The sequence below is a fragment of the Protobothrops mucrosquamatus genome, unplaced genomic scaffold (genome assembly GCF_001527695.2).
Source record: "Protobothrops mucrosquamatus isolate PMUCROS unplaced genomic scaffold, P.Mucros_1.0 scaffold1924, whole genome shotgun sequence".
In the NCBI taxonomy this organism is placed as follows: domain Eukaryota; kingdom Metazoa; phylum Chordata; class Lepidosauria; order Squamata; family Viperidae; genus Protobothrops; species Protobothrops mucrosquamatus.
The window spans coordinates 74,984-86,347 of record NW_015388045.1 but is presented as its reverse complement, the minus strand read 5'-3'; the positions used below and the strand labels follow the sequence as shown (position 1 = coordinate 86,347).

At 44.0% G+C, this 11,364-nt stretch overlaps 1 protein-coding gene across 2 annotated transcripts in view; it reads left to right on the top strand.

Annotated features, from left to right (window-relative positions):
- Window positions 1-190: 190 nt before the first annotated feature.
- The window catches only part of COMT (catechol-O-methyltransferase), a 16,824-nt gene continuing 5,650 nt past the window's right edge, over window positions 191-11,364 (top strand). Inside the window, exon 1 of one of the 2 annotated variants that reach the window (XM_015823591.1) lies at window positions 191-210. The gene's annotated coding sequence lies outside the window, so the exon portion shown is untranslated. Of the gene's footprint in view, window positions 211-5,191; window positions 5,268-11,364 lie in introns of those variants that run through there. The other variant, XM_015823592.1, reaches the window with a different exon arrangement.

The following is an 11,364-nucleotide window of genomic DNA, read 5'->3' as shown; positions in this document are numbered from 1 at the left end:
AAAAAAGATAAGACGAAGCTGGTAAAGAAGGAGAGCTCTGTCTCTCCTCCTTATGGTTGAAAAAGCAGCGCTCCCGGACGAGGCAAGGCGAGGTGAGAGTCAGGCACTTGAGTGGGCACCAATACCAGAGAGCTGCGAGGGGGGGAGAAGGAGGAGGAGTTCTGCTGCCCGCGGAGGCGTGGCATTTCCCTACGCATCTCATTAACTTGGGTACAGTATTAATATTTATTATATTTACTATATGCATGTCCGATATAGTCAAAATCTTAGCCATAGGGGTACTGGATTCTGATTAATGCTGATCTGATGGGATTCTTGCATTGTATTCTTTTTCTGTGGTTTTAATTTTGGACGTTGCAAGCCTTGCGGGCTATTTTGTACAGATGTTTTGGCCCTCCATCCAAAAATCCTAATGCATTCATCCGAAATGGACAAGGAACACAAAAAAAGATTGCAGCTTCCTTTTCTTCCTGCACGGCAGGCATCCAACTGGTGCAGTTCTCCTTGGCATGGAAAGTGCTTTTTCCGTAGACATTTTGGCATGAATGCACCGGCTAGGGAGAAATCAAACTGGGCAAGAATCTTTCCCTCGATCGCGCTGTAAATAAGTGATATTTTAAAAGTCGCGTGGCTTAATCGATATTTTTAAATTGCATTCTGCCGATGACGCTTCACCTCCCAACTTTGTGGTTTGGGATTTATTTAAAATATTCAACTGGGTTGCTTTTTTTTTAATTAATAGGGATTCATCTCCTGAAAACTGAACATAGATATCCCTGCAAGTATGGATTTTCTCTTATTGATATGCTGTTCATGTCACAGAAAAAGGGATCTGTTGAAGGCCGGCCTATTAAAAATACAGGAGATTTGACAGATGTATATTTTCCTTGTTGTAAATATAGGTGGAGAAAGAGGCTACTTTTCCCCCAAATGTTTACTATATTTCTTCAATGTTTGCTTGACGAGTATCCCAACCCCCAAGAGGGAGAAAAAATGTAGCAAGCTAAAAGGAAGACGAAGTATCATTCAAAAACGTTGTTATAGTATTGTAACAGTATGATGTTGTTTTTAAATATTGTGTTTTGCTTTGCATGCCTGTTGCTTGATAAATATTTTAAAATCGGAAGTCTGGGGCCTGGCTGATAACCGTACTAGGAATAATGTTGAAACGACATTCAGAAGGCAAAACAGACAATATTTTTGTGGTGTACCTGGAGCCTCTGAGTATCAGAATAAAAATATTTGGCTGAACTAAACAGAAGCCTTGGGAAGAAGAGTTGACAGCGATTGGGAAAGTAATTCACTGCTGAATACAGTTAGTCCTTGATTTGTTTAGTGACCGTTTGAAGTAACAATGGCACTGGAAAAAGTGACTTATGATCCCTTTTCACACTTATGGCCGTTGCAGCCTCCCCGTGGTCACGTGATTTAGATTTGGATGCTTGACAGCTGACTCACATTTATGACGGTCGCAGTGTCCAGGGGAAGCCAGATTCGCTTAACGACCGAGCTGCTAATTTAACAACTTAACAACTGCAGTGATTCACTTAACGGTGGCAAGGAAGTTCGTAAAATGGGGCAAAACTCACCTAACAACGGTGTCCCGTAGCAACAGAAACGTTGGGCTGAATTGCGGTCCCACGTCAAGGTCTGCCTGTACAGGCAAGCTGTTTTTCTGCAATTTGTTTGTGCAACCTTGCCATAGTAGGTTATCAGGATTGCCCTTTTGCAAGGAATGCAAACTGGGTAAAGAGCGAAGATAATGTGAACCTTAATCTGGGCACATGAATGTCAGTTTCTCTTGTCCAAAGAGATCTAAACTCACCTGATACAGGAAGGCCAGGCCGTATACTTTGCCACCCACGGTAGACAAGCAAATACACCCTGGCATCTACTGGCAATAGAATAGAATAAAGAATAGAATAGAATAGAATAGAATAGAATAGAGTAGAGTAGAGTAGAGTAGAGTAGAGTAGAGTAGAGTAGAGTAGAGTAGAATAGAATAACAGCAGAGTAGAATAGAATTAGAGCAGAATAGAATAAAATAGAATAGAATAGAATAGAATAGAAATAGAGCTGGAAGGGACCTTTGAGGTCTTCTAGTCCAGCCCCCTGCTCAAGCAGGAGACCCTATACCATCTCAAACAAGTGACTGTCTAGAGACCTCCACGGTCCCTTCCTAGCCCTGTGATTCTGTGTTCTATGTTCCAATTGTAGATGATAATGATGATGATGATGATGATGTTGGAAGGGACCTTGGAGGTCATCTAGTCCAACCCCCTGCTCAAGCAGGAAACCCTATGCCATTTCAGACAAGTGGCTGTCCAGGCTCTTCTTAAAAACTTCCAGTGTTGGAGCATTCACCACTTCTGGAGGCAGGTTGTTCCACTGGTTAATTGTTCTAACTGTCAGGAAGTTTATCCTTAGTTCTAGGTTGCTTCTCTCCTTGATTAGTTTCCATCCGTTGCTTCTTGTCCTGCCTTCAGGCACCTTGGAGAATAGCTTGACTCCCTCTTCTTTGGGGCAGCCCCTGAGATATTGGAGCACTGTTATCATGTCCCGCCTCATCCTTCTCTTCGTTAAACTAGACATCCCCAATTCCAGCAGCCGTTCCTTCTGTGTTTTAGCCTCCAATCCCCTGATCATCTTTGTGGCTCTGTTGGAACTATTGAAATCTCCTGAAACACCCAATGTTTGCCCGCCTGAGATACTTGCTTTTGTCTGCTTCGCCCTCAAGCCAGCTTAGCAAAGGCGAACTACCACATGATCCCTGTTTACTGAAAAAATTGTGGAGGTTTTTGGCACCTCAGCATTTAAAACTCTCCAGAGGAGCCATAATTAGACGTTGGGCAGATGGCGAGCGCATCAGTAATCTCCCCAGGGAAGAGATAATCGTGTACTCAGAATAGATCCTTTGTTCTTTTTTTGGGGGGGGACTGATCCTAAGAAATCAGGCAGAATGGAGAAAGACTTGGTTTATCTGGAACACGGCCCCCTGTGGGATTTTTAGGGAGACACACACAAAAATAACGAGCTGCAAAAATTTGGCTGATCTCTAGATGGCAGCACAAGGTCCGGTTTTCTGTCCGTGCTCATTGCCCTCTAGTGTTGGCTTGGTGGCTTTGCAGCTCATTTGTGATAGTGCGAACGCGCTAATATCACTCTCGAGTGATAACGCTCCTTCCTTAGTTTTGGAGAGTTCTCCGGGAATGTAGCAAGGAAATTTGGGTATCTGCAGGTAAGCCGTTCCAAAGGAAGGGCGCCCTCTTGACAAAGGACTTGTTGGGGTGGTGCCTCCTGTGGGAAACAGGAGGATCCCTTTGATGATGCCTGAAGCATGCAATCTGTCCAAAATGCATGACACAAAACTCTGGTATGCCGTTGGCGGTTAGCTAATCCGGGGCACTTTCTCCTTGTTTTCAAAGTCTTTCAAAATCCTTATTTTGCTGCACAGCCCAGTTAATCCTGTTGCATCCAGGAGAGATCATCTATCATTTTCCTTTCTGCAGAACTAGTCCTGCCTCTTAGAACAATAGCAGGGATTGTGAGAGAATGGGTGACCATAAAAACAGCCCGTAGCATTTTTCTCAAGAAATCCAGCAGCTTCGGGGAAATTCAGAGATCTTAATTGTGCGGGCGTTTCTTTGTGGGTATATACACCGGTGTTCCTGAGCAACGGAGGTGTAATGTGGTATAGAGCTTGGGTATTCAGACCCTCCAGTTTCATGCTGCCTTTGTGAATTAGGCAAGGTTCTAGTCCCTATGACTGCGCATTGAAAAATAGAAAAGTATTGCGTACCCATTTCCAGGTGTGTGGACTTCAGACCCCAGAATTCCACAATCTGCTGGACCATGGGCGATAGGACTAGAAGTCCATTTAGATTGATTGAACAGAGAGTAGTCTAATCAATCTATCAATCAATCAATCAGAGCCAGTTTGGTCTAGTGATTAAGGCACCAGGCTAGTAGAAACCAGGAGATGGTAAGTTATAGTTTCACCTTAGATATGAAAGCTGCCTGGGTGACTTTGGGCCAATAACTAGGAGATGGTGAGTTCTACTTCTGCCTTAGGCACAAAAGCCAACTAGTGATTTGAGGCCAATCACCAGGAGACAGTGAGTTCTAGTCCTGCTTTAGGCATGAAGGCCAACTGGGTGCCGTCGGTCTCTCTCAGCCCAACTCAACCTCACAGGGCTGTTGTGGGTAAAATAGGAGGAAGAGGAGGAAAGTGTAGCACCAGAGGGAAGGATGAGAAACAAGGGTTGGAAACTGATCAAAGAGAGAAGCAAGCTGGAATTAAGGAGAAACTTCCTAACAGTGAGGACAATTAACCGGTGGAACAGCTTGCCTCCAGAAATCGTGGGAGCTCCATCACTGGAGATTTTCAAGAAGAGACAGGACAATCCCTTGTCTGAGATGGTGTAGGTTCTCCTGCTTAAGCAGGGGGCTGGACTAGAAGACCTCCAAGGTCCCTTCCAGCTCTATTCTATTCTATTCTATTCTATTCTATTCTATTCTATTCTATTCTATTCTATTCTATTCTATTCTATTCCTTATTCTATTCTATTCCTTATTCTATTCTATTCTATTCTATTCCTTATTCTATTCTATTCTATTCTATTCTATTCTATTCTATTCTATTCCTTATTCTATTCTATTCTATTCTATTCTATTCTATTCTATTCTATTCTAATCTTTCCCAGGTTGGTAAAACGAGGGCCCAGATTGTTGCGGGGCAATAGGCTGATTCTGTAAGAGGGCTGTAAAGCAGTGTGAAGCGGTATATAAGTCTAGGTGCTATTGCCGTTAGGTATGTTCGCCCCCTTGAGTTAGCTAGCCTGCAATAAGATGGGATAATAATAATAATAATTTTTAAAAAAACCTTAATAAATAAATAAACCTCGGAGCTGCCTCGAGGGCTCCAGCGCTGTAGTTTGAGTCAGCCCAGAGCTGTAGTTAAAACACACCTGACCGAGCACCGTAACCAAGGAACCAGCTCTTTGTCAGAAGAGAATGCAGCTAGCCGAGCGGGTGGTGCCGTTGAAGGTCACCCTAAGAAACCGGTGCCAAGCCGAGGCGGGGAGGACGGGAGCACAGCAGGAGGAGGAGGAGGAGGAGGAGGAGGAAGGGGCAAAGCTTGGACCTCTCCCTGAACCCACCCACCCACCCGCCTCCCAGGGATGTGATCCATCGTAACCAAAGACAAATCCGTTCCTCGCTTACTCAACCAGGAAGGATTCGCCTTGCCATCCATCCTCTCTGGAAAGGTACCCATTTCTGATTTTTCCCCCACCTCTCTCTCTCTCTTCTGCAGCTCTGGGGAGTGGGGTGTGTGTGTGTGTGTGTGTGTGTATTGCAGTTGTGTGTGCATGCAAGAGAGACACCCCCTATCTATGCCTGATGGCTGACGGATCGGAGGAGAAGAAGAGAAAGAAAGCTTTTGTCTCTCCTTCCTGCCCTGTTTATCGCCCCACAGAGAAAGAACTTGAGGAACTAGAGAGGGAGGCAGATTTCAGAATAGCCAATCTGAGAAAGGGAACGGGTGTGTGTGTGTGTGTGTTTAGAGGCAGAAAAATGCCACAAAAATCTCAAGTCGAGGACACTGTGGTCTTCTCCTCTCCTGAGCTGCATTCCCGTGGTGTGTAGAAACGGGAGGCGCTTTTTTTTTGTCCAAGAAAGAATGGAACATGTCAGAGTTGGTTAGATGTTGATGGAGACTTTAAAAAGACCTGATTGGGGTCAATGTTGGGACTTCATCCTTTGTGGGGAGGGGGGGAAACCCTCCTCTCTCTCTCTCTCTCTCTCTCTCTCTCTCTCTCTCTCTCTCTCTCTCTCTCTCTCTCTCTCTCTCTCTCTCTCTCTCTCTCCTTTTGAAAAACAAGACTTGGCTCTCCTTAAGACACCAGTTGAATGGCGTGGCCTCAGTCCTTTTCCAAGGGCTCCTTGGCATGGCTGAAAAGCATTCTGATCCTGGAATGCTTTTAAGCTCTCCAATTCCCTGTCCTAGAGGTCCTCCTTTCTGGAGTTCCCATTCTGGAAATAACTTTCTGTGGGTTTAGTCTGTTTAATTTGTTTGTTTAAAAGATGCTAGTTACATAAATTGCACATTAGCCTTCTGATTCTTTTTTCTTTTTTTCTTTTTGGAAGGGAAGGAAGGAAAGAAGGATTTGCTTAAAAGAACAGGAAAGAAGACAGGAAGGGTTATTTGAACAAAGGGAGGGAGAGGTGGAGGGAGGGAGGAAGAAGGAAGGAAAGAAGGAAGGCAGAAAGGAAGGATTTGCTTAAAAGAACAGGAAAGACAGGAAGGGTTATTTGCAGGAAGAGAGAAAGAGGGATGGAGGGAGGGAGGGAGGGAGGGAGGAAGGAAGGATGGATTTGCTTAAAAGAAAGAAAAGAGGAAGGGTTAGTTGCAGGAAGGGAGAAAGAGGGAGGGAGGGAGGGAGGGAGGAAGGAAGGAAGGAAGGAAGGAAGGAAGGAAGGAAGGAAGGAAGGAAAAAAAACCAAGCAACCTTATTTGCAGGTGAATTAATCTGCTCACCAGAATAGTGAAGCCTAAGCAAAGTGAATGGGGCTTTTTATGGCTCCATTAATATTTAGAATATTTGCAGGTGAGGTGGCTAAAAGCACAACTCTTCCCGGTACAGTTCTAGGGCGTGGACTTGGTTCGTTAATTTTTAATTCTTGCAATCTCTGCAAAACTTAAAAGCAGACCAACCCGACACCCGATCCTGTCTTTGCGTCAGTGTTTTTATTTCCCTTTTAATCAGAATCCAACTAGGAGATTAGGAAAGTGAAACAGAGAGGCCTACTCAGAAGTTAGTTTCCCTGGATTTGTTGAGACTTATTCCCAAATAAGACCGTATTGGGTTGTTTCCTTAATGTCTCCTTTTTCCTGGTCTGCAGTTTTTAGCGTGAAAAAAACCGTGCATCTACGCTTCATTTCAAGATATGGAGAAACCTGTTCATAATTTCTGGAAAATCAGAGGAAAATGGCGTATGTTTTCCCTGGGTCAGATAAGGTTAAGATTCAAGTGGATTTCCGAGGTTCTTTTTATCCTCCAGTTTCTTGGTTTAGTTTACAATCCTGACATTACTTAGACGAATGGCTGGCCGGGGAATTCTGGGAGTTGAAGTCCACCCATCTTAAAGTTTCCAGGGTTGAGAAACACCGACTTAATACGTCTGCATCGGTTGCACAGAAAATATTGAATACCAGAAATGTGTTTTGGTGTGGACAATGCATTCGGGGTTCAAGGAGGGGATTGATTGATTGATTGACTGATTTCGGTGGCTTTGGGAGGTGATATGAAAAAAGGGAGGGAGGGAGAGAGAGAGAAAAGGAAAGAAAGAGAGAAAGAGAAAGAAAGAAAGAAAGAAAGAAAGAAAGAAAGAAAGAAAGAAGAAAGAAAGAAAGAAAGGGGAAAGAGAGGGGGGAAAGAGAGGGGGGAAAGAAAGAGAAAGGGGGAATAGGGAGAGGAAAAGAGAAAGGGAGGAAAGAGAGGGAGAGAGAGAGGGAAAGAGAAAGGGAAGAAAGAGAGAGAAAGAAGAGAAGGAAAGAGAGAGAAAGAGAAAAAGAGAGGAGAAAGAGGGAAAGAGAAAGGTGGGAAGAGAGAGAGGGTAATAGGGAGGGAGAAAGAGGGAAAGAAAGAGGGAAAGAGAGAAAGGTAAGAAAGAGAGGGAAATAAGAGAGGGAAAGAGAAAGGGGAAGAGAGGGAAAGAGAGAAAGAGGGAAATAGGGACAAAGAGAAGGAGAGAGAGAGAGGAATTCCATTTTAATTTGTGCACATTTGCAGATGTTGACCTTCTGATAGTCTTTAGCAAGGCAACACTCTGCAGAAAAACAACAACGCCAAATTAATTTCACAAACTTTTCTGCGTTTAAAAACAAAGCCGGAAGTCCCGTGGTGAACTTTGTGTAGGATGTTAGAATTTGCTGAGATAGCTGAGCTGATCTGTTTAGTCAGAGAAAAACAAAACAAACAAAAACTTTTCCCAAAGGCTGGAAACCTTATATGGTTCTTCTTTTTGCTGAAAGAAGAAAAAAAAAAGAGATACGATGATTGATCAATTGGAAGATTTAAAAAGAGGTGGATTCAGGGAAGGGCTGAAGACTGTGTAAGATTGCAATTATCTGTGGAAGAAAAAGTCAGAAATCGTATTTCATAAGTTTAGCTGCTTTCCTTTTTTTTTTTCTTGCATAGTTGTCTCTTTTCCAAAAGAGAGAAAAACAAATCCGTGCGAATCAAGATTGCGCTTGGTTGTATAGTTTGTCTAACGGCGAGCAATAATAGCTTGAGTGACATCAAGGGTCTAGTCCTCATGTTCTGTTCCATGATTACAGGTAGTCCTCGGCTTTCAGCAGTTTGTTTAGTGACCGTTAGAAGTTATAACGGCACTGAAAAAAGTAATTTCTTACTGTTTTCACATGACCGTTGAAGCGTCCCCACGGTCACGTGATCAAAATCCAGAGGCTTGGCAGCTGACTCATAGTTATGACGGTTGCAGTGTCCCCTTTGACGGCCTTTTGACCTGCAAAGCCAATGGGGAAGAAAGGTTCACTTATGTTCCGAACTGAACAGCTGCAAGGATTCACTTAACAACTTGTAGCAAGAGTGGTCGTAAAATAAGGCAAAGCTTACTTAATATCTTAAGAAGGTATATTAATTTCTTCTTCTTCTTCTTCTTCTTCTTCTTCTTCTTCTTCTTCTTCTTCTTCTTCTTCTTCTTCTTCTTCTTCTTCTACTTTCTTCTTCTACTTTCTTCTTCTTCTTCCTTCTTCTTCTTCTTCTTCTCCTCCTCCTCCTCCTCCTCCTCTTCCTCCCCCTCTTCTTCTTCTTCTTCTTCTTCTTCTTCTTCTTCTTCTTCTTCTTCTTCTTCTTCTTCTCCTCCTCCTCCTCCTCCTCCTCCTCCTCCTTCTTATCTCCTTTCTCCTTCCTCTACCTCTTCTCCTTCTCCCTCTTCTCATCCTCCTCGTTGTCCTCCTCTTCCTCTTCTCCTTCCTCCTTCCTCTGCCTCCTCTTCTCCTTTCTCCCCCTCCTGCTTTTCCTATATCTTCTAAACGTCCTTTTACTACCTTGCTGATACGAAACTCTCCGGATCACAAAGCATTTCTCTCTCTCTCTCTCTCTTTTTTTTTTTTTGACAACTTCAGCAGTCTTTCATTGTTTGCACAAAGCCCGCTTCGTCGCAAAGCCCCTGTCGGCACGTAGCCCGTCTCCTCCCCGGTGCCGACTCGGGCACCCAGTTCTGCCTTCCCAGGGGAGAAGGCAGATCCTCTCTCCCACCCACCGTGATGCCAGCAGCAGCTGCGAGAGCTTCAACCAAAAACAACAACAGAGTAATCTTGGTTAGGGGAAAACAGCGGGGCTGGTACACAAGGGAAGGAGATCAGGCTAGAGAAGAGAAAGAGAGGCCTTAGCAACTCTGAGTGGGGGACTCCAAAACCAGGCAGAGCTAAGTCATAGGAACAAACAAATGCACACAATCCTTGACTTACACCCGTTTGTATAGTGACCGAAGTTGCGGCGCTGAAAAAAGGGACTTACGACCATTTTTCACACTGACAGCCATCGCGGTATCCTCATAGTCACAGGATCAAAATTCAGACGCTTAGCAACTAACTCCTAGTTACGACGGTCGCAGCGTCCCGGGTTCACGTGATCCCCTTTTGGAACCTTACAACAAGCAGAGTCCATAGTAACAACCTTGTTACTAACTTAACAGCTGCCACGATTCCCTTAACAACCAGAGCCAGGAAAGTCGTAAAATGGGGCAAAACTCATTTAACAACTGTCTCGCTTCACGACAAAAAAACAAAGTTGGGCTCAAGTGTGCTTGTAAGTAGAGGACCGCCTGTATAGATTTTTTTTTTTAAAAAAAGGGAGGTTATTGATAAGGCTGAACTCAAATGACAACTCCACCAAATGTCTAGAAGAGCTGTGAGTATAAAAGTCATTCCTTGATAGCGGTCCGCTTAATAAGTAAGGAATTATTTGTACCAGGAGCAACCTGACGCATGCAGTATTTTAATCTTTAAGTGACCTGACTCAGCATTTTAATTCTTGCAGGTTTCCCAAAGCATGGTGTAACTCTAGATTTTTTTTAAAAAAAAACACCTTTCTTAGTTTTTTTTTTTACTTAGTTGCTTACTTATGAACTGCTGTAGAGGAGATTCTGATGCTCTTCTAGACAGTGGTGGGTGATGGGAGAAGGTAGTGGACTGGGAGCAGAGATCTGAGTTTTAGTCCTCTCCCTCCCCAACTGTTGAATTTTAGTCCCCTCCCCACCATCTGCAGAAGCTCCTGGATTCTCCCTCGGTCCCAGAAACTGTGGGGTAAGTAATGAAGGAGTTGGATCAGGACTGGGGAGACCCAGATTCTAATAGAGAATGTACTGTATGTATGAATTGTGGAGTCCTTGGTGCTCACTGATCTTGGTTGTTTTCTGGCAGATGTTTCATTACCCTTGTAGGTAACATCATCAGTGCTAGAAGGGAGATGTGTTTGCAAAGTGGAGGAGGAGGAGGAGGACTATGGGGTCCTTGGTGCTGTTTGAGCTTGGCTGCTTTCTTGCAGATGTTTCATTACCTAACTAGGTAACACCATCAGTGCTAGAAAAGAGTGGGGCTTGCTCTCTGCTTATACCCCCAATACAATACCCCAGTCAAGGAACCACCAACTCAAGTAAACAACAACTTAATCAAGAACACCACCAAGAACATCCCACCAATCCTGACAGGGCAATGCAAATAGAGCAGCAAACCCCACTGCCTTCTAGCACTGATGATGTTACCTACTTTGGTAATGAGATGTCTGCAAGGAAACCGCCAAGGGCCCTCGTTGCAGTCTATCCCGGTGGAGAAATGGAATTAGCCTCCAGAAATGGAGGCAACTCGGAGGACGTGGTCCTTGCTGCTTCTGCAATGTGGTTTGGGAAGCTCCACATCCACGGAAGGACCTGAATAAAGAGATGGGTGAACAATTGCCCACTGTGTTGCAAGGCCATGTCTCCATAGCAACTTTAATTATATTCTGAATTAAAAAAGTGCTCTGCATAATAGCATGAATTTTAATGAGAAAGGGTTAGAACTATGCTGGCTGAATCTTTCTCCACCCTGCATCTAGTCGGGCATTATCTTACACCAAGCAACCAAGAGGAGCAGAAATATACTCAATTTCCACCGTGCAGGATTTCCTGCTGTCTGCAACCTTGCTTTTAAAATGTGATTAGTTTAGATTTTAAGAATTTGGGGGTAGAAATTTGAGCAAACAACTGGCCCACAGAGATTTACAAAGCTGCAGCTATCTCAAGGACTAAAAGCATGTTCTGTTGTTCTGCTAGCCTTTTCCTGCTTTTTTTCTTCTT